Below are 21886 nucleotides of genomic sequence, written 5' to 3' on the forward strand. Positions count from 1 at the left end.
GTTTGAGATGGATGGGTGTTAACTCTTCTCTAAATTTTGATAGAATTCACCTTTGAAGCCATCTGGTCCTGGGCTTTTGTTTGTTAGAAGATTTTTAATCATAGTTTCAATTTCATTACTTGTGATTGGTCTGTTCATATTTTCTGATTCTTCCTGATTCAGTCTTGGAAGGTCATACCTTTCTAACAATTTTTTTGGTTTCTTCCAGGTTGTCCATTTTGTTTGCATAGAGTTGCTTGTAGTAGTCTTTTAGGATGCTTTGTATTTCTGCGGTGTCTGTTGTAACTTCTCCTGTTTCATTTCTAGTTTTATTGATTTGAGTCTTCTCCCTCTTTTTCTTGATGAGTCTGGCTAATGGTTTATCAATTTTGTTTACCTTCTCAAAGAACCAGCTTTTAGTTTTATTGACCTTGGCTATTGTTTTCTTTGTTTGTATTTCATTTATTTCTGCTCTGATCTTTATGATTTCTTTCCTTCTGCTAACTTTGGGTTTTGTTTGTTCTTCTTTCTCTAGTTCCTTTAGGTGTAAGGTTAGATTGTTTGTTTGAGATTATTCTTATTTCTTGAGGTAGGCTTGTAGAGCAATAAACTTCCCTCTTAGAACTGCTTTTGCTGCATCCCATAGGTTTTGGATCATTGAATTTTCATTGTCATTTGTCTCCAGGTATTTTTTGATTTCCTCTTTGATTTCTTCAGTGATATCTTGGTTACTTAGTAAGGTATTGTTTAGCCTCCATGTGTTTGTGTATTTTACGTTTTTTCCTCCTGTAATTGATTTCTAATATCCTAGCATTGTGGTAAAAAAAGATGCTTTATATAATTTTAATTTTCTTAAATTTACTGAGGCTTGATTTGTGACCTAAGTTATGATCTATGCTGGAGAATTTTCCATGCGCACTTGGAGGAAAGTGTAATCTGCTGTTTTTTGATGGAATGTCCTATAAATATCAATTAAATCTATCTGGTGTATTGTGTCAGTTAAATCTTCTTTCTCCTTATTTATTTTCATTTTGGATGATCTGTCCATTGGTATAAGTGAGGTGTTAAAGTCCCCCACTATTATTGTGTTACTGTCGATTTCATCTTTTATAGCTGTTAGCAGTTGCCTTGTGTATTGTGGTGCTGCTATGTTGGGTGCATATATATTTATAATTGTTATATCTTCTTCTTGGATTGATCCTTTGATCATTATGTAATGTCCTTCCTTGTCTCTTTTTTTTTTTTTTTTTTTCACATTTTATTTTATTTTTTTATTTTTTTATTTTTTTTTATTTTTTGCTTTATCACAAATTTAATCAGTTATATGTATACATATGTTCCCATATCCCCTCCCTTTTGCGTCTCCCTCCCACCCTCCCTATCCCACCCCTCCAGGCGGTCACAAAGCACCGAGCTGATCTCCCTGTGCTATGCGGCTGCTTCCCACTAGCTATCTACCTTACGTTTGGTAGTGTATATATGTCCATGCCGCTCTTTCACTTTGTCACAGCTTACCCTTCCCCCTCCCCATATCCTCAAGTCCATTCTCTAGTAGGTCTGTGTCTTTATTCCTGTCTTACCCCTATGTTCTTCATGACCTTTTTTTTTCTTAAATTCCATATATATGTGTCAGCATACAGTATTTGTCTTTCTCTTTCTGACTTACTTCACTCTGTATGACAGACTCTAGGTCCATCCACCTCATTACAAATAGTTCAATTTCATTTCTTTTTATGGCTGAGTAATATTCCATTGTATGTATGTGCCACATCTTCTTTACCCATTCATCCGATGATGGACACTTAGGTTGTTTCCATCTCCGGGCTATTGTAAATAGGGCTGCTATGAACATTTTGGTACATGTCTCTTTTTGAATTATGGTTTTCTCAGGGTATATGCCCAGTAGTGGGATTGCAGGGTCATATGGTAGTTCTATTTGTAGTTTTTTAAGGAACCTCCATACCGTTCTCCATAGTGGCTGTACCAATTCACATTCCCACCAGCAGTGCAAGAGTGTTCCCTTTTTTCCACACCCTCTCCAGCATTTATTGTTTCTAGATTTTTTGATGATGGCCATTCTGACTGGTGTGAGATGATATCTCATTGTAGTTTTGATTTGCATTTCTCTAATTAGTAAAGATGTTGAGCATCCTTTCATGTGTTTGTTGGCAGTCTGTATATCTTCTGTGGAGAAATGTCTATTTAGGTCTTCTGCCCATTTTTGGATTGGGTTGTTTGTTTTTTTGTTATTGAGCTGCATGAGCTGCTTATAAATTTTGGAGATTAATCCTTTGTCAGTTGCTTCATTTGCAAATATTTTCTCCCATTCTGAGGGTTGTCTTTTGGTCTTGTTTATGGTTTCCTTTGCTGTGCAAAAGCTTTTAAGTTTCATTAGGTCCCATGTGTTTATTTTTGTCTTTATTTCCATTTCTCTAGGAGGTGGGTCAAAAAGGATCTTGCTGTGATTTATGTCATAGAGTGTTCTGCCTATGTTTTCCTCTAAGAGTTTGATAGTGTCTGGCCTTACATTTAGGTCTTTAATCCATTTTGAGCTTATTTTTGTGTATGGTGTTAGGGAGTGATCGAATCTCATACTTTTACATGTCCCTGTCCAGTTTTCCCAACACCACTTATTGAAGAGACTGTCCTTTCTCCACTGTACATTCCTGCCTCCTTTATCAAAGATAAGGTGACCATATGTCCGTGGGTTTATCTCTGGGCTTTCTATCCTGTTCCATTGATCTATCTTTCTGTTTCTGTGCCAGTACCATACTGTCTTGATTACTGCAGCTTTGTAGTATAGTCTGAAGTCAGGGAGCCTGATTCCTCCAGCTCCATTTTTCGTTCTCAAGATTGCTTTGGCTATTCGGGGTCTTTTGTGTTTCCATACAAATTGTGAAATTTTTTGTTCTAGTTCTGTGGAAAATGCCAGTGGTATTTTGAAAGGGATTGCATTGAATCTGTAGATTGCTTTGGGTAGTAGAGTCATTTTCACAATGTTGATTCTTCCAATCCAAGAACATGGTACATCTCTCCATCTATTTGTATCATCTTTAATTTCTTTCATCAGTGTCTTATAATTTTCTGCATACAGGTCTTTTGTCTCCTTAGGTAGGTTTATTCCTAGATATTTTATTCTTTTTGTTGCAATGGTAAATGGGAGTGTTTCCTTGATTTCACTTTCAGATTTTTCATCATTAGTATATAGGAATGCCAGAGATTTCTGTGCATTAATTTTGTATCCTGCAACTTTACCAAATTCATTGATTAGCTCTAGTAGTTTTCTGGTAGCATCTTTAGGATTCTCTATGTATAGTATCATGTCATCTGCAAACAGTGACAGCTTTACTTCTTCTTTTCCAATTTGGATTCCTTTTATTTGCTTTTCTTCTCTGATTGCTGTGGCTAAAACTTCCAAAACTATGTTGAATAAGAGTGGTGAGAGTGGGCAACCTTGTCTTGTTCCTGATCTTAGTGGAAATGGTTTCAGTTTTTCACCATTGAGGACGATGCTGGCCGTGGGTTTGTCATATATGGCCTTTATTATGTTGAGGAAAGTTCCCTCTATGCCTACTTTCTGCAGGGTTTTTATCATGAATGGGTGTTGAATTTTGTCGAAAGCTTTCTCTGCATCTATTGAGATGATCATATGGTTTTTCTCCTTCAATTTGTTAATATGGTGTATCACGTTGATTGATTTGCGTATATTGAAGAATCCTTGCATTCCTGGGATAAACCCCACTTGATCATGGTGTATGATCCGTTTAATGTGCTGTTGGATTCTGTTTGCTAGTATTTTGTTGAGGATTTTTGCATCTATGTTCATCAGTGATATTGGCCTGTAGTTTTCTTTCTTTGTGACATCCTTGTCTGGTTTTGGTATCAAGGTGATGGTGGCCTCGTAGAATGAGTTTGGGAGTGTTCCTCCCTCTGCTATATTTTGGAAGAGTTTGAGAAGGATAGGCGTTAGCTCTTCTCTAAATGCTTGATAGAATTCGCCTGTGAAGCCATCTGGTCCTGGGCTTTTGTTTGTTGGAAGATTTTTTATCACAGTTTCAATTTCAGTGCTTGTGATTGGTCTGTTCATATGTTCTATTTCTTCCTGATTCAGTCTTGGCAGGTTGTGCATTTCTAAGAATTTGTCCATTTCTTCCAGGTTGTCCATTTTATTGGCATAGAGTTGCTTATAGTAATCTCTCACGATCTTTTGTATTTCTGCAGTGTCAGTTGTTACTTCTCCTTTTTCATTTCTAATTCTATTGATTTGAGTCTTCTCCCTTTTTTTCTTGATGAGTCTGGCTAATGGTTTATCAATTTTGTTTATCTTCTCAAAGAACCAGCTTTTAGTTTTATTGATCTTTGCTATTGTTTCCTTCATTTCTTTTTCATTTATTTCTGATCTGATTTTTATGATTTCTTTCCTTCTGCTAACTTTGGGATGTTTTTGTTCTTCTTTCTCTAATTGCTTTAGGTGCAAGGTTAGGTTGTTTAGTCGAGATATTTCCTGTTTCTTAAGGTGGGATTGTATTGCTATAAACTTCCCTCTTAGAACTGCTTTTGCTGCATCCCATAGGTTTTGGGTCGTCGTGTCTCCATTGTCATTTGTTTCTAGGTATTTTTTTATTTCCTCTTTGATTTCTTCAGTGATCACTTCGTTATTAAGTAATGTATTGTTTAGCCTCCATGTGTTTGTATTTTTTATAGCTCTTTTCCTGTAATTGATATCTAGTCTCATAGCATTGTGGTCGGAAAAGATACTTGATACAATTTCAATTTTCTTAAATTTACCAAGGCTTGATTTGTGACCCAAGATATGATCTATCCTGGAGAATGTTCCATGAGCACTTGAGAAAAATGTGTATTCTGTTGTTTTTGGATGGAATGTCCTATAAATATCAATTAAGTCCATCTTGTTTAATGTATCATTTAAAGCTTGTGTTTCCTTATTTATTTTCATTTTGGATGATCTGTCCATTGGTGAAAGTGGGGTGTTAAAGTCCCCTACTATGATTGTGTTACTGTCGATTTCTCCTTTTATGGCTGTTAGTGTTTGCCTTATGTATTGAGGTGCTCCTATGTTGGGTGCATAAATATTTACAATTGTTATATCTTCTTCTTGGATCGATCCCTTGATCATTATGTAGTGTCCTTCTTTGTCTCTTCTAGTAGTCTTTATTTTAAAGACTATTTTGTCTGATATGAGAATTGCTACTCCAGCTTTCTTTTGGTTTCCATTTGCATGGAATATCTTTTTCCATCCCCTTACTTTCAGTCTGTATGTGTCTCTAGGTCTGAAGTGGGTCTCTTGTAGACAGCATATATATGGGTCTTGTTTTTGTATCCATTCAGCCAATCTGTGTCTTTTGGTGGGAGCGTTTAGTCCATTTACATTTAAGGTAATTATCGATATGTATGTTCCTATTCCCATTTTCTTAATTGTTTTGGGTTCGTTATTGTAGGTCTTTTCCTTCTGTTGTGTTTCTTGCCTAGAGAAGTTCCTTTAGCATTTGTTGTAAAGCTGGTTTGGTGGTGCTGAACTCTCTCAGCTTTTGCTTGTCTGTAAACGTTTTAATTTCTCCATCAAATCTGAATGAGATCCTTGCTGGGTAGAGTAATCTTGGTTGCAGGTTTCTCTCCTTCATCACTTTAATTATGTCCTGCCACTCCCTTCTGGCTTGTAGAGTTTCTGCTGAGAGATCAGCTGTTATCCTGATGGGGATTCCCTTGTGTGTTATTTGTTGTTTTTGCCTTGCTGCTTTTAATATGATTTCTTTGTGTTTAATTTTTGACAGTTTGATTAATATGTGTCTTGGCGTATTTCTCCTTGGATTTATTCTGTATGGGACTCTCTGTGCTTCTTGGACTTGATTAACTATTTCCTTTCCCATATTAGGGAAGTTTTCAACTATAATCTCTTCAAATATTTTCTCAGTCCCTTTCTTTTTCTCTTCTTCTTCTGGAACCCCTATAATTCGAATGTTGGTGCGTTTAATGTTGTCCCAGAGGTCTCTGAGACTGTCCTCTGTTCTTTTCATTCTTTTCTCTTTATTTTGCTCTGCATTAGTTATTTCCACTATTTTATCTTCCACCTCACTTATCCGTTCTTCTGCCTCAGTTATTCTGCTATTGATCCCATCTAGAGTATTTTTCATTTCATTTATTGTGTTTTTAATCGATGCTTGATTCATCTTTAGTTCTACTAGGTCCTTGTTAACTGTTTCTTGCATTTTGTCTATTCTATTTCCAAGATTTTGGATCATCTTTACTATCATTATTCTGAATTCTTTTTCAGATAGACTGCCTATTACCTCTTCATTTGTTAGGTCTGGTGGGTTTTTATCTTGCTCCTTCTCCTGCTGTGTGTTTTTCTGTCTTCTCATTTTGCTTATGTTACTGTGTTTGGGGTCTCCTTTTTGCCGGCTGCAGGTTCGTAGTTCCTGTTGTTTTTGGTGTCTGTCCCCAGTGGCTAAGGTTGGTTTAGTGGGTTGTGTAGGTTTCCTGGTCGAGGGGACTAGTGCCTGTGTTCTGGTGGATGAGGCTGGATCTTGTCTTTCTGGTGGGCAGGTCCACGTCTGGTGGTGTGTTTTGGGGTGTCTGCAGACTTTTTATGATTTTAGGCCACCTCTCTGCTAATGGGTGGCGTTGTGTTCCTGTCTTGCTAGTTGTTTGGCATAGGGTGTCCAGCACTGTAGCTTGCTGGTCGTTGAGTGAAGCTGGGTGCTGGTGTTGAGATGGAGATCTCTGGAAGATTTTCGCCGTTTGATATTATGTGGAGCTGGGAGGTCTCTTGTGGACCAGTGTCCTGAAGTTGGCTCTCCCACCTCAGAGGCACAGTACTGACTCCTGGCTCCTCAATTTGGGATGATTTGTTGTCTATTCATGTATTCCACAGATGCAGGGTACATCAAGTTGATTGTGGAGCTTTAATCCGCTGCTTCTGAGGCTGCTGGGAGAGGTTTCCCTTTCTCTTCTTTGTTCTCACAGCTCCCGGGTCTCAGCTTTGGATTTGGCCCCGCCTCTGCGTGTAGGTCGCCGGAGGGCGTCTGTTCTTCGCTCAGACAGGAAAGGGTTAAAGGAGCAGCCTCTTCGGGGACTCTGGCTCACTCAGGCCGGGCGGGAGGGAGGGGCACGGAGTGCGGGGCGAGCCTGCAGCGGCAGAGGTCGGCGTGACGTTGCACCAGCCCGAGGCGCGCCGTGCGTTCTCCCAGGGAAGCCGCCCCTGGATCCCGGGACCCCGGCAGTGGCGGGCTGCTCAGGCTCCCGGAAGGGCGGTGTGGACAGTGACCTGCGCTCGCACACGGGCTTCTTGGCGGCGGCAGCAGCAGCCCCAGCGTCCCACGCCCGTCACTGGGCTCCGCGCTTTCAGTCGCGACTCGCGCCCGTCTGTGGAGCCCCTTTAAGCAGCGCTCTTAATCCCCTCTCCTCGCGCAGCAGGAAACCAAGAGGGAAGAACAAGTCTCTTGCCTCTTCGGCAGCTCCAGAGTTTTCCCGGACTCCCTCCCGGCTAGCTGTGGCACATTAGCCCCCTTCAGGCTGAGATCTCGCCGCCAGCCCCAGTCCTCTCCCTGCGCTCTGACCGAAGCCCGAGCCTCAGCTTCCAGCGCCGCCCGCCCCGGCGGGCGAGCAGACAAGCCTCTCGGGCTGGTGAGTGCCGCTCGGCACCGATCCTCTGTGCGGGAATCTCTCCGCTTTGCCCTACCCAGGTATGTGGGGAGTTTCTTGCCTTTTGGGAAGTCTGGGGTTTTCTGCCAGCGTTCAGTAGGTGTTCTGTAGGAGTTGTTCCACGTGTAGCTGTATTTCTGGTGTATCCGTGAGGAGGAAGGTGATCTCCGCGTCTTACTCTTCCGCCATCTTCCTTCCTTGTCTCTTGTAACATTCTTTATTTTAAAATCTATTTTATCTGGTATGAGTATTGCTACTCCAGCTTTCTTTTGATTTCCAATTGCATGGAATAACTTTTTCCATCCCCTCACTTTCAGTCTGTATGTGTCCCTGGGTCTGAAGTGGGTCTCTTGTAGACATCATATAGATGGATCTTGTTTTTGTATCCATTCAGCAAGCCTGTGTCTTTTTGTTGGAGCATTTAATCCATTCATGTTTAAGGTAATTATCAGTATGTATATTCCTATGACCATTTTCTTAATTGTTTTGGGTTTGTTTTTGTAGGACCTTTTCTTCTCTTGTGTTTCCCACTTAGAGAGTTCCTTTAGCATTTTTTGTAGAGATGGTTTAGTGGTGCTGAATTCTCTTCGTTTTTGCTTTTCTGTAAAACTTTTGATTTCTCCATTGAATCTGAATGAGATCCTTGGCAGGTAGAGTAATCTTGGTTGTTGGTTTTTCCCTTTCATCACTTTAAGTATATCATGCCACTCCCTTCTGGCTTGTAGAATTTCTGCTGAGAAATCAGCTATTAACCTTATGGGAGTTCCCTTGTATGTTATTTGTCTTTTTTCCCTTGCTGCTTTCAATAATTTTTCTTTGTCTTTAATTTTTGCCTATTTGATTACTATGTGCCTCGGTGTGTTTGTCCTTGGGTTTATCCTGTATGGGACTCTCTGCTCTTCCTGGACTTGGGAGGCTATTTCCATTCCCATGTTAGGGAAATTTTCGACTATAATCTCTTCAAATATTTTCTCAGGTCGTTTCTGTCTTCTCCTTCTGTGACCCCTATAATGTGAATGTTGTTGTGTTTAATGTTTTCCCAGAGGTCTCTTAGGCTGTTTTCATTTTTTTTTCATTCTTTTTTCTTTATTCTGTTCTGCAGCAGTGAATTCCACCATTCTGTCTACTAGGTCACTTATCCATTCTTCTGCCTCAGTTATTCTGCTATTGATTCCTTCTCGTGTAGTTTTCATTGCAGTTATTGTTCATCTCTTTTTTTTGTTCTTTAATTCTTCTAGGTCTTGATAAACATTTCTTGCATCTTCTCGATCTTTGCCTCCATTCTTTTTCGAGGTCCTGGATCATCTTCACTATCATTATTCTGAATTCTTTTACTGGAATGTTGCCTATCTCCACTTCATTTAGTTGTTTATCTGGGGTTTTATCTTTTTCCTTCATCTGGTACATAGCCCTCTGTCTTTTCATCTTGTCTATCTTTCTGTGAATGTGGGTTTTTTTCCCACAGGCTATAGGATTGTAGTTCTTCTTGCTTCTGCTCTCTGCCTTCTGGTGGATGAGTCTATCTAAGAGGCTTGTGCAAGTTTCCTGATGGGAGGGACTGGTGGTAGGTAGAGCTGACTGTTGCTCTAGTGGGCAGAGCTCAGTAAAACTTTAATCCAGTTGACTGCTGATGGGTGGGGCTGGGTTCCCATCAGCCTGAGGCAACCCAACACTGGAGCCTACCTGGGCTCTTTTGTGGGGCTTATTGTGGACTCTGGGAGGGCTCAAGCCAAGGAGTACTTCCCAGAACTTCTGCTGCCAGTGTCCTTTTCCCCACAGTGAGCCACAGCCACCCACCACCTCTGCAGGAGACCCTCCAACACTAGCAGGTAGGTCTGTTTGTCTCCCCTGGGGTCACTGCTCCTTCCCCTGGGTCCCGATGCACACACTACTTTGTGTGTGCCCTCCAAGAGTGGAGTCTCTCTCCCCCATTTCTGTTGAAGTCCTGCAATCAAATCCAAGTAGCCTTCAGAGTCTGATTCTCTAGGAATTCCTCCTCCCATTGCCGGACCCCCAGGTTGGGAAGCCTGACGTGGGGCTCAGAACCTTCACTCCAGTTGGTGGACTTCTGTGGTATAAGTGTTCTCCAGTCTGTGAGTCACCCACCCACCAGTTATGGGATTTGATTTTACTGTGATTGTGCCCCTTCTACTGTCTCATTGTGGCTTCTCCTCTATCTTTGGATGTGGGGTATCTTTTTTGGTGAGTTCCAGTGTCTTCCTGTTGATGATTGTCCAGCAGCTAGTTGTGATTCTCACAATTGTATCTTTAAACAATGGGCTGCAAAGTCCTCCAGTTCTTCATCCCTGGAGGAAGTGATACAAAACTGTCACTTCCCAGGACTACAAATGAGGCTTCCCTCTGATGTCTTAAATGAATGTCAGCCTGGACAGTGAAGTATGTAAATACACACACACACACACACACATACATACCACATGTATGTATAGTATGTATACCAAATGGATCAAACTTCATGGTTAAATGTTTTGCAAAGCATGATGAGTACCGCTTATTGAAAATATATCAAAATTTGCAAATTTATTCAGTATGTGGGGAAAAATGTACATCAGAGATTGTGCTCCAGAATACCTGGAGCCATAGTTCTAGGAGCCACTTGCAAAATGAATCAAGATATTAGATGGAGAAATGTCTGAAGCATCATAGAATTTTTAAATAATTTCAATTAATCTGAATTATAAATACATAACACTGTAAAATAGGAGAACATTCACAAACCTTTGAAAAAGTGAATGAAAAGAGATCAAGTAATTTATTTGTAGGCACATTGATTCGTGCAGATAAACTGTGGAAAACAATTACATAGAAATCTGGAAAATACCATAGACATTACCAGAAGTTGACATTTTGGGATAGACCTACATTTTTTAAAGACTGACATTTGCTGCTAATTAGAACCATATATGAATGATTTAAATTTGATTTCAACAAAATTTTGGTGGCAAATAGGCTGAAAACTGAAGAAATAAATACCCTGTTAAATTCCGAACAAGATTGTTTTTTACTTAAAATTTTTATTTTATTTTATTTTATATTTTTTTACAGCTGAGAGTAGGAAGGAAAATTGTAGTTCACTCTTAATTATAGAGTTGCAAAAGGAATGCTGTAATTAGAGCTGTGAAAATTGTCTGGCGACAAATTTTCTTTGTAGTTTGAAGGAGTGAAACATCCTATTGATAGTATTTGATATGTGTTTCATCAAAGTACACTAAAGGAATACACTAATTTCTTAATATTTCTCCAACACTTTGAATGTGACAACTGCTAATTGTTATCATTTTAGCATGTGGTAGGTGTTTTAAAATATCCAGGTTTGCATTTATAAAAGTTTTACAGTTTTCTTTCATACCTAGAATTTTACATTTAGAAGATTAGAAAAGTGGACAAGATATGAATACAACTGGAGTCAAAGCTTTTAACCCCTAATTTTTATATTGCATCAAAAGTATTCTCTGCTTGTAGTAAACATCACATGATTTCTAACTAGTTATTATCTGATCCAGTTCCCTGATTTCAACAAAGGGTTTACATAAACTATGAAAGACAGTGGTCTAAAAACCTTCAAGAACTTGCATGTTAGCCTGTTCCAGGGTTACCACTTTTATTAAGAAGATGGTCGATTGTCTAATATATTATAATATTCACTGAGTCAACTAAAAAAATGTAGAAATAAAATGGATTTAATTTAATTTAAAATTTTGATTTTAAAATTAAATTTCTTGATTTGGTCCTTCTAGTTTTATTAAGTTTAAATGTATGGGAGACATAGTTTCTCAATATTTTCTCATAAAAACTAACACAACTCATGGGAGGAAAGATGGAAAAAATAAGGACTTGACTAAATAGATTGGTAGGATGACAGTAAAATGAATTTCTTCTTTGATTTTTGTTGTTACTTTATTATATAGTATGAGATAAATACAAAACTTTAAAGCAAAATTTAGAAAAAAAATACCTTGAATACACAGGTATGGAATCTAAGTGTATTTATGTGATCTTAAAGGGTATTTTATTAATTCCCACTTCAATTTCAGAATTGAAATTCAGAATTCATTCCAGGTGCAATTTATGGCAGTCTTTGGGAGTAACACTCTTCTACATTTAAGGGATATGAGGAACTATTGCCCAAAGCTCATGATGCAACCAGGAGGGTATAAATCCTGCTCTGGTCATGGTCACTCACTACAATTCCTGAAAATGAACAGGCTTGCTTTTTCACTTTTTCATTGTTGTTTACCAAGGAAGAATCAATTAAGACATAGTTGCTTCATATTAAATCAGATTAACTTATGATCTACTGGAAAGGATGCATATCTACAAATTCTATCTAACTGGTCTTATCCTAGTCAAAGAAATATATATATATATATATATATATATACACATATATGTTTGAAATATATATATATATATTTAAAAACATTGTTGTCTTTATATACAAAAAGGCAAACCAGAGAAGACTTTAACATACATATTAGAGGGAGGTGGCCAAGATGGTGGAGGAGAAAGACCCTGAGTGCAAAAAGACAAGTAACAAGTGTTGGTTAGGATGTAGAGAAAAGGGAACCCTCCTGCTCTGCTGGTGGGAATGTAAACTGGTGAAGCCACTATGGAAAACAGTATGGAGATTCCTCAAAAATTTAAAATTGAACTGCCATATAATCTAGCAATCCCATTTCTGGGTATTTACAAGAAGAAAACAAAAATACTAATTCAAGAAGATATATCCATCACTATGTTCATTTACAATAACCAAGATATAAAAACAACCTAAGTGTTCATCAACAGATGAATGGGTAAAGATGTGGTGTATACACACACACACACACACACACACACAATGGAATATTACTCAGCCATAAAAAAATGAAATCTTGCCACTTGCTACAACATGGATGGATCCAGAGGGTATTACACTAAGTGAAATAAGTCAGACAGAGAGAGACAACTGCCATATGATCTCACTTATATGTGGGATCTAAAGAAACTAAACAAATGAAGAATATGAAAGGAAAACAAACTTGTAGATACAAATAACAAATAGGTGGTGGTCAGAGAGGAGAGGGGTGGGGTTGAGAAATAGGTGAAGGGGATTAAGAGGTACAAACCTCCAGGTATAAAATAAATAAGCCATGGGAATGTAATATACAGCTAAGGAATATGGTCAAGAATATTGTAATAACTGCTGTGGGGCTAGACAGTTACTAGATTTATTGTGGTGATCATTTTATAAGGTATGCAAATGTCAAATCCCTATGTAGTACACCTGAAACTAACATAATATGGTAAGTCAACTATATTTCAATAAAAAAAAGAGAAAAAAGGATATGTATTAGAAAATAAATACAAAAACATATAAGTAACTCCATATTAAATTATTCTATTAAAAATGTCCCAAGATATATTTTATAATATTTATTTATTTTATTTATATAAATATGGTCATGGAGACTCTGATGGTGTAGGTAACATTTTGTTTCTTCCTCTGGGTGCTGGTTATACAGGAATTTTTTTTAACTTTGATAAAATTCATCAAGGTTACAATTATAATTTGTGCATTTTTTCTACATGTAGGTATATTGTAATAGTTTATTTTTTTAAATCTTAATAGTGTTCTACTTCTCTGCTTCTTACATATTTCTATGTGATTCTAGCCCTACATCTAGTTATTTTCTAGAGATAGTTCTTAAGCTTGCTTTATTTCTTTGTTTATTTTCTGCATTGCCTCTCTCTGTTTGCTTAATGGCACATACTTTGAAGCCATCTGAAACCATAGGACTGACAGGAAAGGATACACTTAAAATATATATATTTATTTTTTTTAATGGGGTATAGTTGCTTTACAATGTTGTGCTAACTCCTGCTGCACAGTAAAGTGAACCAGCCGTATGTATACACATATCCCCTCTCTTTTGGATTTCCCTCCCATCCAGGTTACCACAGAGCACTGAGTAGAGATCCCCGTGCTATACAGCAGGTCCTCACTAGATACCTATTCCATACCCAGTGGCGTATGTATGTCAGTCCCAATCTCCCAGTTCATCCCACCCCCTTCCCCCCTTGGTGTTCACACATTTGTTCTCTACATCTGTGTCTCTATTTTTGCTTTGCAAATAAGTTCATCTGTACCATTTTTCAAGATTCCACATATATGTGTTAATATACGATAATGCTTTTCTCTTTCTGGCTTACTTCACTCTGTATGACAGTCTCTAGGTCCATCCATATCTCTACAAATGACCCAACTTCATTCCTTTTCATGGCTGAGTAATATTCCATTGTATAAATGTACCACATCTCCTTTATCCACTCCAAAGACTTTTTCAGAGAATTAGAACAAAAAAATTTTACAATTTGTATGGAAACACAAAAGACCCCAAATAGCCAAAGAAATCTTGAGAAAGAAAAATGGAGCTGGAGGAACCAGGCTCCCTGACTTCAGACTATACTACAAAGCTACAGCTATCAAGATAGTATAGTACTGGCACAAAAACAGAAATATAGATCAGTGGAACAGGATAGAAAGCCCAGAGATAATCTCATGCACCTATGGTCACTTAATCTATGACAAAGTGAGGCAAGAATATACAATGGAGAAAAGACAGTCTCTTCAATAAGTGGTGCTGGGAAAACTAGACAGCTACATGTAAAGGAATGAAATTAGAACACTCCTTAACACCATACACAAAAATAAACTCAAAATGGATTAAAGACTTAAATGTGATGCTGGACACTATAAAACTCTTAGAGTAAAACATAGGCAGAACACTCTTTGACAAATCACAGCAAGACTTTTTTTGACCCACCTCCTAGAGTAATGAAAATAAAAACAAAAATAAACCAATAGGACCTAATTAAACTTAAAAGCTTTTGAACAGCAAATGAAAACATAAACAAGACAACACTTAGAATGGGAGAAAATATTTACAAATGAAGCAACTGACAAGGGATTAATCTCCAAAATATACAAACAACACATGCAGCTCAATATCAAATAAACAAACAACCCAATCAAAAAATGGGCAGAAGACCTAAATAGACATTTCTCCAAAGAAGACATACAGATGGCCAAGAGGCACATGAAAATATGCTCAACATCACTAATCATTAGAGAAATGAAAATCAAAACCACAATGAGGTATCACCGCACACTGGTCAGAATGGCCATCATCAAAAAATCTACAAAAAATAAATGCTGGAGAAGGTGTGGAGAAAAGGTGACCCTCTTGTACTGTTGCTGGGAATGTAAATTGATACAGCCACTATGGAGAAGAATATGGAGGTTCCTTAAAAAAACTAAAAATAGAGCTACCATAAGATCCAGCAATCCTAATACTGGGCATGTACCCTGAGAAAACCAGAATTCAAAAAGACACATGTACCTCAATGTTCATAGAAGCACTATTTACAATAGCCAGGACATGGAAGCAACCTAGAGGCTACCCTTCTGATTTTCTTTTTTTTTCTTGCCACAAAGCTGAGGGCCTTTCTTTAGTCTCATTTGACTGTCCCATAAGAGTGGTTATTTTTCAAAGTCTTTTTCAGTCTTTTTTTCTGCTGTTTGGGGTGCAGGAACGATTGGCTTTTCCAAACCTGGGAAGTGCTTAAGGTCTGCATCCTCTATGTTGTCCTCAATTTGTTTGCAGACCTGCTAGTTTATTGCATCACCTCACTGCTTTCTGAAATACCTTGTTAAAAGTAGCAAAGAGAAGCCAACATTCTCCAACAGATTGACTCTTTCTCCAACCACTTCTCCTAGAATTTCACACTCAGTAGAGACTTTGGAAACCTTTGATCTGTCTAAGTTGCTGTGTTTCCAAATGTTTTGCTGTGGTGTGCAAAGGCTTTTCAGCTTTCCTTTTGGCTAAATCTGTTTCATTGATGCCCAGTAACTGAGAGCTGAGCCAATGTCATGACTTTTATTTATTCATTTTATCCCTATAAGTTTAGTGATAAAATTATAGCATGGCTTATAGACTTAAATTTCTCATGTAAAAGAGCAAATATTTTTCCTTTTATTTTTTCCTAGCACTTACCATTAGAAGTTAAATAGAACATTTATTATTAAAGTATTTTTATATAATTGTTTGAAGAATGACATATAGCCCCTTTTCAAAGATTTTTTTTTTTCCTGTCTCAAGACTTAATGCTAATATCCTACCAGTCATAGTTTAGGAATGTGCAAGATGTTTAAAGATAACTTATTCTATTTTTAGACAGTGGTGAGCTTTTTGACATTTTTTCTTAAAAATTTTAATTGTAAAAGTACTCTTTATTTTCTTCCTTTGTGTTTAACAAAATTAAATTAGTCAAACATATTAGTTTATGTAAAACGAGTTCAGAAATTTTTTTAGATTTATCCACTTTGGAGACAAGGTGTATTTAGTCTGTTTAGAAGAAACTCTATGAGACATTTCTAGAGAAAATCAAAATAAGTCAATGAAGAAGATGATTTTGCAAAACTTATCCCACAGAGAAGCATTTTCAAGTAAATGTCAGGATTAGTTGACAGAACAAAAGATGTCACAAAGGTCATTTATTTTTCTTCTCTCCTATTATTACAAATAACCCACCTACAATTACTGGGTAAATTAAGCATGTACATAAAATTAAGTTCATTTTATAATTGAGAAACCAAACTCCATAAAGCTCCTTTAGAAATGTTTCAAAATCAATTTCAAGTACTCATTTTTCACGAAAAAAGAAAATTACAACTTGTAGGGCAGCTTTAGTAATGTGTTTAATGCAGAATTCCTGAAATTCAATGACTGTGGGTGCTGCTTAATATTAATGACAGACCTAAGGCACAGATAAGAAACAGAAATAACACTAAGAAAAGAGAAATAGAGAAATAGAGCCAAAAGGAGGAGAAAGAAGATTTTTTTTTCTCACTGCTGTGGCCTCTCCCATTGCGGAGCACAGGCTCCGGATGTGCAGGCTCAGCGGCCATGGCTTTTGGGCCCAGCCACTCCGCGGCATGTGGGATCTTCCCGGACCGGGGCACGAACCCGTGTCCCCTGCATCGGCAGGTGGACTCTCAACCACTGCACCACCAGGGAAGCCCAAAAAGAAAGTTTTTAAAAGAAGTTTAATGTTAACCACCAAAAGTTTCCAAAATTGTAGCAATATTTTGAGTTGAAGTTAATTTTTCAAAACCTAGCTTCACCTTCCTGAGTTCTATTGGTCCCTAGGAAGTACCTTACTTTTCAGTACCCAGAACTTTGCCTTTCACCTATGTGCCCATTTCCGAGTCTCTGTTCTCAAGAAAGCATTTTATAGAAGTCAAGTGTACCTTGTATGGATAAGGGTAAATGGGAATGCTCTAGGAATATCTGCATTTCATCTTTTGTCACTCATTTTGAATGAAAGTCTTCTACCAAAATAACCTTTCCAGTTTGGAAAGGAGAACAAAATCAGCCTTAGGGCTTTGCCGGGTGACAAGAAATTGCACCATTAAAGCCACTCTGACTACAAAGTATGTAAGAATTTTAGGTTAAATATCATATGGGAATCACATATCTCTTAGATGTACATGATCTTCAATAAAAAGTATTTCATGGAAAGTTATAAATGAGGAGAAGCTTTTTTAAAAATATAAAGTTATTCTATATGCTAAACAAAAGGGAAAGGAATTTCTAAAAATAAAGCAAGTATAGTTCAAAAAGTAACTTCTTTTTTAGTTTAAATAAATTGAGTTAAAAAAAGGCAACATTAACTAATTCTAAATAGGCAAGAAGAAAGTGAAATATCTCAAACCAAATAACTATCGTTAAGGAAAGAAATACACAATAAAATTTTTTAATTTTTTTATTATTTAAAAACATTTTCAAGGTCTAGATTTCAAAAAAGAGTCACCATTCTTATACATGCAAAGCTGAAAGAAAAGGCTTTTCTACTTGAGAGCAATAGTATTTAGCTTACTAAGGATCTTAAATCCAAATAGGCTTAATTTAAACAAGAGGCTGTTCCCACTGTCTGTCCTCTTCTGCTATATAATGCTTAGAGAAGATGTGCCAGGAGCCACAGCTAATGAGCTGTCCTACTACATGACTCAGAACGGCATGCTTGGACTTTGCCTTTGCTATCTTCTAACTATAACATTTTGGCAGTTGAATTCCCCAATCTTCACATTTTCTCATGAATATTTTAATGACTACATTACTGGGTGCTTCTGAGAACCAAATAAATAAGTATCACTATACCTAAAACATCCTAGCTATAACCAAACTCATAAACAAGTGAGACACATAAGATGAACAGAAAACAACTTTATTCTCTGTCCATGCTGACACAATATATCCTGATCCTTGGGTGGAATCTAGGGAAGACTCCTGTCTTTTCTGGTCACTCTCAGATAATGAAAAAAAAAAAAAAAATCCCCTTCAGAATTTCAAGATGAAAAGCTACTCTCATTTCCATAATTAAAATATATGTTCCACCTAATAATCAAACTTTCAAAGTTTATTTTACTGTAGCATCTTCTTTCTCTCCTAGCTCAGACTTACTTAAGGCAGGAACTTGAAATGGAAACAGGGGCTGCGGGTGGAGAAAGAGTACAAAAGGTTTCCTCTCTAATCTGCAAGCTCTTCTCTCACCTTCCATTAACTATTACTCTTCACTCCTCCATGGCCAAAGTGAAGGAAAGGCTCAGGAAAAGAGACATAAAATGTATTATTTGTTGTGGTTAGCTGAGATACACTCTGGGCATGACAGGCATTTATGGGACATGGTTCATGCTTTGAAAATGTCTCTCACTTTCTCCCTCCCTCTTTCCCTCCAGATATTCAGACACCTATTCCACATGAAACAAATATTTCACTTTCTGTTAATGGGATAGAATTACTTCCTTTTCACAGTCCTTCATGCTGCTGCTACAGGCCAACTTCAAACTTCTTGCCCTTTAGAATTTTTGCTCAGGATTGAGGTAGACACATATCCACTGTGACCTTCTTACTGCTCCCTGCAAACTCTTGAGAATACTTATAACGTCCTCTTCATGGCCTCTTGGGAATCTCCTTGATTAGGCCTGAGCTTAGGAAGAAGCCCACTGACAACTCTCTCTATTGAAATTCCCTCCCTTGTCCCTTACTTCTTAATCTTTCCAAGTTGTTTTATAGGCTGGAACTGGGTAGTTAGCTGCACATCACACAGTTAGTTGTACATATTTGAAAAGATAATCTAGTCCCAGTTTGGAGGAAGGGTGCATGTTCGAGTTCCCTAATACAGTTTAACAAAACTTAGTGGCAGAAACAATTTATTATTATCTCTTAGGATTCTGCGGTTTATTTAACTTAGCTAGAGGATTCTTTTTTGCAGTGTCTCACGGGTTTGTGTCAAGTAGCAGCTCAGGCCAGAGTTGTCTGAGGGCTCCAGTGGACAGGAAGCAGAAGGTGCCAGGGTTGTTAGGGACCATATCTGGAACTGGCACAGAATCTTGGGTGATATTTTACTGGTTATAGCAGTAATAGGGCCTGTTCAGACTTGATAAAGGTGGTGGAGAGAAGAACACCATCTCTTTTTTTTTTTTTTTCTTTTTTTTTTTTTTGCGGTACGCGGGCCTCTCACTGTTGTGGCCTCTCCTGTTGCGGAGCACAGGTTCCGGACGCACAGGCTCAGCGGCCATGGCTCACGGGCCCAGCCGCTCCGCGGCATATGGGATCTTCCCGGACCGGGACATGAACCCATGTCCCCTGCATCGGCAGGCGGACTCCCAACCACTGCACTACCAGGGAAGCCCCTCCATTTTTTAATAGTTGTTTATATTCTTCCCCTGGAGTTTTAAGTGCTTTATATATATACTAGGTACAAATTCTTTGTCAGATATGTAATTTGCAAATATTTTCTCCCAGTCTATGACTTATTCTTTTCTTTTCTATTTACATCATATTTAGCAAAGCAATTTTTTTTTTTTTACTTTGTCTTGTCGAAGAAGTCTTTGATCGAAGGGCATAAAGTTTCTTCTTTTACATATTGTTCTTTAGTTTTACATTTTAATTTAAGATTTATGATTTATTTTGAGTTAATTTTTGTATAAGGTAGGAGGTTTAGGTTGAGGTTATTTTTTTGGCATTTATCCAACTATAAGACTGTTCCAACATTATTTGTTGAAAAGACAATCTTTTTTCTATTTATTTGCCTTTGTAGTTAAAAAAAATATTGGCCATATTTGTTTAGGTATGTTTCTGGACTCTATTCTGCTCTATTCGTCTACATGTCTATCCCTTTACCAATTCCATACCTTCATATTTACTATAGTTTTACAGTAAGTACTAAATTCAGGTAGCATGATGTCTCCAACTTGATCTTCTTTTATTAAAATTGTTTTGTCCACTTGACATATTATTCTAGTTCATTTTTGTCCCATATAAATGTTCAAGTGAACCTATCTATATCTATCAAAATCCTGCTAGGAGGGAATTGATCATAACTGTGATAATCAGCTTGGAGAGAATTGACACGTTTACCATGCTGAGTCATTTGATCCATTTACATTTTTTTCATTGTCAGCATAAGGAAACATAATTTATGTGTGTTGACCTTGATTCCTGCAATCTTGCTTAAGTTACTTATTAGTTCTAGTAGCTTTTTTTTTTTTTATTTTTTAGCTATCTTTAAAGCAAATATGAGAATTTGGGGAATTGGTTAGTTTCAAGATCAATAAAAATAAACAAGTCTTCTTATTCACGAGCAAAACTCAAGTAAAAATTTATAACAGGAAAAATCATCACTTTCATGACCTCACAAAAATATATAAGAATAAATGAAGAAATATATACAATTTTGTGAAAAAGTTAAAATATGATTGAAAAACATAATATATCTGGATGACAAATATCAACATAGTAGAACACTCGGATCTTTAATGTAAGATAAAGATGTAATCTCAAGCAAAGCTCCAAAGTTCGTCTTGAGGAATAAAAATGCAATGATAACCACTACAATTTTGAAAATAGAAAACTATAGATTTTCTTATCTATATACTAGAACATTATAAATATACAAAAATTTAAGGTGTGTACTACTGGTGTATCAATATGCATATAGAAAGTCAGACTAGAAGAGAAAATGAGGGAAAAAACAGCTTATGTATCAATGGGAATTTTCTGTGTTCTTTAAGCAAGTGGGGAAACATCTTTTGACTGTGTGTGTGTTTTGTGTATGCACATTCATATGTGTAGTCATCATACATCTCTATCTCTATCTGTATCTATGTCTATATGTATATATAATTTTCTTCCAAAACTTGTTTATGATAGTGAATAATTAAAATAAAAGCAAAGTTATTCAGTACAGCAATAGTTAAATTAACGCTCTTAACTCTTTCATAAGAAATACTATACAGAGCTTTAACAAATATCATGTCTCTATGTGCTTATATTGTTGAATAAAAAGAGCAAGTTAAAGACAAATATATATAATACATCATTTGTATAAATACAAAATTATGTTTGTGTCTATTAATGCACAAATAAAATGCAATTCTATTTATGTGAGGGGAAATAACACGTGTACTTAAGCAAAAGTCTATGTATAGTATGTATTTTTATGTATACATAGATTATTTAAGGAGAGGGGTGAGGCTTGGATTTGTGTCATGTGACAGGGAAAGAAGGTACATATTTGCTTTTTCTCTGTGTAAATTTTTGCATTATTGCAATATTTTATAATAAGCATGGATTCACAGTATAAAAGTTTAAGAAAAATTAAACAGAATATCCTAAATGAAACAACTAGCAAGAAATTGCTAGTCCCTTCCTCCAGTTGTTTTAATCTTAAATATAGATAGATACATAGATAGACAGATAGAGATGAGATAACCAGACATGATTTCTTATTTTTAGGATCTTTGCGTCAAGGAGGATTATATGAGCATCATGTTTATTCATGTAAATTATAAAAGTAGATTCCCATGAAATTTTTGTTAAAATTAATGCACTGTCGTCTTGTCATAGCCTAATGATCAATGGGAACCTCTGGCCTCTGTAACCACTGCATCACTAAAAATTGTAGCCAGTAGAGTCAAAGCAGGCTTATCTGTCTTCATTTTAATTCTATTTCTGAACTTTTATCATTATATCTCATCATGTCAAGCAGGTGGAATGAATAACAGCTTCCATCTGTGGCATTCAGTGGCTTATAAAATTCTAAGGCTGATTTAGAGTGATGCTATTGGCCTACATCCCATATTTTATTGTGTGGCTCATAATAATAACACTGGCTTATC

The sequence above is a fragment of the Hyperoodon ampullatus genome (assembly GCF_949752795.1).
Source record: "Hyperoodon ampullatus genome assembly, chromosome: 8".
Taxonomy (NCBI): Eukaryota; Metazoa; Chordata; class Mammalia; order Artiodactyla; family Ziphiidae; genus Hyperoodon; species Hyperoodon ampullatus.